A 4,261-nucleotide genomic window follows, 5' to 3' on the forward strand; every position below is an offset into this window, starting at 1 on the left:
TTAACAGTGACCCACAAAAGGAATGTTACAGTATAGGCTCCACATATACAATCTAAAATGATAGATTAAACATATGATGATATTACAAAGCATATAGATTACATATGGAAAGTTCAAGAATCCACTGGAAGTCTTGAAACATATACCCTGCAAATAAAGAAACCACTTTAGTGGTCTAGAATAAAAGTGACTTTTCATTTTGTTTTCACTGCAGAGCCATTTCCAGAAGCTTTCAATAGTTTGCTCCTACTCTTGAAAGGTTTTCAGTAGTTTTAATGAAGTTAGTATCTTCTATGTGTTATTGGTTAGGAGTATTTCATAACTGCATATTAGGTCCTCTTCATGAAAGGAATAATCTATTTCTGAAGTTCTGCCCAAAACTGTAAAATGAGAATATTCATATGAATGAAACATTTTTCCCTTTAAAAATTTGTGTAGCTTACCATTTGAATGCTGTAATGAAATACACAAGGTTAAATATCTCAGCTCAAGTCACAATTCAATGAAAGGAAAAATTGAAGAAATAGCTTTGATTGATCTCAACATAATATAAAATGATTAGCAATTTGGATGTGAAATCACAGAAGACAAAAAAATTACCTACTGATTCTTGTAACCATCTTCTTTTGTCATAGGAGGTGTATTCAGATACACATAATCCCATGGTTTCTCAATTCAAGAAAAAAAAAACCCACACACTCTTTAGGGCATTTCTGGTGAACTTCATTTGTGGCACACTTATAGTAAGTGAATAGTGTTGCATTTTGCATCCTAGAATATATTGACAATTTTCTTGGACTTTAGCAACCAACAATATTGTTTTTTTAAATCAAGTATAAATTATATTTTTTTGCTTAAAATATTCTCTTCCTGTTGCTATCAAAAACATGAGCACCATATTTCCCAAGAGGAGTTAATGAGGAACAAACTTACTGATTACAACACATGCCTAAGATAGGATAGTGGTGTTCCCTAAAATAATTCACTGTGTAAAATTGAGTCACATGATAGCACTATAAAAAATTATTGTTTAAATATTACTTTTGGAATGTAAGAACAATAGCTATTTATAATTAGCATTAAACTTATAATAATGGGAATCTTTAAAATAGATAATTTTTCTTACCAGGAAAATAATAAAACCATAAAATTGTATAAAATATTTACTTGACATTGTTAGATAGGAATAGCATTAGATCCCATTGAATGTATTTCTATTGGAACTGAATGTCCATATAGATTATTTAAATATTTTTGTAATTTATATTTATGAAATAAAACATAATTTGAAATTATTCCTAAGGAATATTTTCAGATTTATCTCTCATTTATGAAGAACTTGAAAATTTTTTTTTATCCACACAATAATGAAAGCAAGAGAGAAACTATTCTTGTTAACATTGTAGGGCTAAAATGTCGAAATTAGAAGAAATAACTATTTCTAAAATTTCAAAATTAGAAGAAATAGTTATAATAATTCTAATTTTGACATTTTAGCCCTACAATATTTGAGCTCATAGGCTATACCTCATCACACTTGAAGATGAAGGGAAATTATTTTATCCAACTATAATAGAATCATTTGCCAATTATGCTGAGGTCTTTGATCCATTTACACTTAAGTTTTTTGCATGTAGATAGATATGAATCTGTTTGCATTCTTTAACATGTTGACATCCAGCTATGCTGTCACCATTTGTTGAAGATTCTTTCTTTTTTCCATTGTATAATTTTATCTTTTTTTTGTCAAAAATCAGAAGTACATGTGTATGTAGATCAATATCAGGCTGCTCTATTTGATTCTATTGGGGCCAGTAGAAGAGACAAAGCATGCCTTTTCTGTGTCCATTTATTGCTGCCTTTCAAGCCTTTTCTTTTTTTTTTCTGTCAGCCACGATCCATGATGTTCTCTATAAATGTCTCATGAATCCCTCTACAAATGGGTTTCTTGTTTCATTGCAAATATAGGTATGTATATCATAATATGGAATGCTACTAGTCACAATATCTGAACTAACTTTGGTCTACAGCCAATTATTACCATCAAGATAATCACAAAACACAACCAGTCTCAATTTTCAGATATCAAAAAATTCACACAATCTATCTTAAATACAAACTAATGAAATAAAGTTTTATAACAACTTATACCGACATTTAGGTGTGAGCTGCAAATACCTCAGACCTGGGAGAAGTCGCGTTAAGGAGCAGAGCATTTTGTTCCTCTCTCAGAATGAATGGGAACCAGAAATCGGAGACTTGTAACCAAGACAGGCAGGATTTCGTCCAGCAGTTCTCCCAGATTGTCAAGGTGCTGACTGAGGACGAGATAGGCCACCCGGAGACAGGCGATGTCATTGCCCTGCTCAAGGAGGTCCTGGAGTACAATGCCATGGGAAGCAAGTACAATCGGGGTTTAACTGTGCTCCAAGCCTTCCAGGAGTTGGTGGAGCCAAGAAAACAGGATGCCGAGAGTCTGCAGCCGGCCCTGACTGTGGGCTGGTGTGTAGAACTGTGTCATATGACATCATGGATTCTTCTCTCACTTGACGCAGACAGATCTGCTGGTACCAGAAGCCAGGCATAGGCTTAGATGCTGTCAATGATGCTCTGCTTCTGGAAGCCTGCTTCTACCGCCTGCTGAAGTTGTACTGCAGGGAGCAGCCCAACTACCTGAACCTGCTGGAGATCTTTTCGCAGAGCTCCTATCAGACAGAGATTGGGCAGACCCTTGACCTCATAACTGCACCCCAGGGCCATGTGGATCTTGGTAGATACACTGCAAAGAGGTGCAAATCTATTGTCAAGTACAAGACGGCTTTCTATTCTTTCTACCTGCCTGTCAAGGCTGCCATGTACATGGCAGGCATTGATGGGGAGAAGGAACATGCCAATGCCAAGAAGATCCTGCTGGAGATGAGCGAGTTCTTTCAGATCCAGGATGACTACCTTGATTTCTTCGGTGACCCCAGTGTGACTGGAAAGGTCGGCACTGACATCCAGGACAACAAATGCAGCTGGCTGGTGGTTCAGTGTCTGCTACGAGCCACTCCGCAACAGCATCAGATCTTAGAGGAGAATTATGGGCAGAAGGACCCAGAGAAGGTGGCACAGGTGAAAGCGCTGTATGAAGTGCTGGATCTGCCAGCTGTGTTCTTAAAGTACAAGGAAGACAGCTACAGCCGCCTCAAGAGCCTCGTGGAGCAGTACTCTGCACCGCTGCCCCCAGCCATCTTCCTTGAACTAGCAAAGAAGATCTACAAGCGGAAATAGTGACCTCGAGCTTGCAAAGGCTTTGAGGGCGGGATCTCAATAAATTATTGTACAGAAAAAAAATAACAACTTATACCAAATTTTATTTGTGAAAATTTAAACAAACACACCATTATGATCAAATCTCTTGACAAACTAGGAATGATGAATGAGGAACATCTATAAAAATTAACATAAAACATTACAAGGGTAAAAAAAACTGCATATTTTGTTGTGAGTTTGGAAACATGACAAAAATATCTCCCTAACTAGTGTTAATTACCACCTTATGCAGACATTAAGAGATCAATGCAAGCCCAGACTACTATACCCAGTAAATCTTTCAATCATCATAGACAGAGAAAATAAGATATTTCTTGACAAAACTAAAATTAAACATTACCTATCCACAAATCTAGTATTGCAGAAAGTACTAGAAAGAAAACTAGGAAGCTAACTGGAGCTGCATCCATAGAAACACAGGTGATAAATAATCTCGCATCTTATACTAGTAAGCCCTAAAGTAGAGAAACACATAAACACTACCATTGAAAAATAACAGGAATTAAAAATCACTGGTCACTAATATCCCTTAAGATCAACGGATTCAATTTACATATAAAAAGACATAGGATAATAGAATGGATACTGTAACAAGGTACATCCTTCTGTTGCATAAAAGAAACACACCTCAGCCTCAAGGAGAAGCTTTACCTCAGAGCAATGGGGTGGGAAAATATTTTCCAGTCTGAGAGATGTAAGAAACTAGCAGGGGTAGCTATCCTAATGTCTAACAAAATAGACTTCAAGTTAAAGTCAATCAAAAGAGGACACTTCATACTCATCACAGGAAAACTCTATCATAACAAAGTCCCAATTCTGGACATATATGTCTCATATACAAGAACATACACATGTGTAAAAGAAACATTACTAAAGCTTAAATCATACTTCAAACCCCATACACTGATCGTAGGAGACTTCAACACCCTATTCTCTACAATTGATG

The 4,261-nt window shown here is 36.1% G+C and overlaps 1 pseudogene; it reads left to right on the plus strand.

Moving 5' to 3' along the window:
- The first annotated feature begins 2,215 nt into the window (after positions 1 to 2,215).
- Positions 2,216 to 3,273, plus strand: LOC121437252 (annotated as a pseudogene).
- The last annotated feature ends 988 nt before the right edge of the window (positions 3,274 to 4,261 follow it).

The sequence above is a fragment of the Microtus oregoni genome, unplaced genomic scaffold (assembly GCF_018167655.1).
Source record: "Microtus oregoni isolate MIOR12 unplaced genomic scaffold, Mior012 000050F_ref0000143, whole genome shotgun sequence".
Lineage (NCBI taxonomy): Eukaryota > Metazoa > Chordata > Mammalia > Rodentia > Cricetidae > Microtus > Microtus oregoni.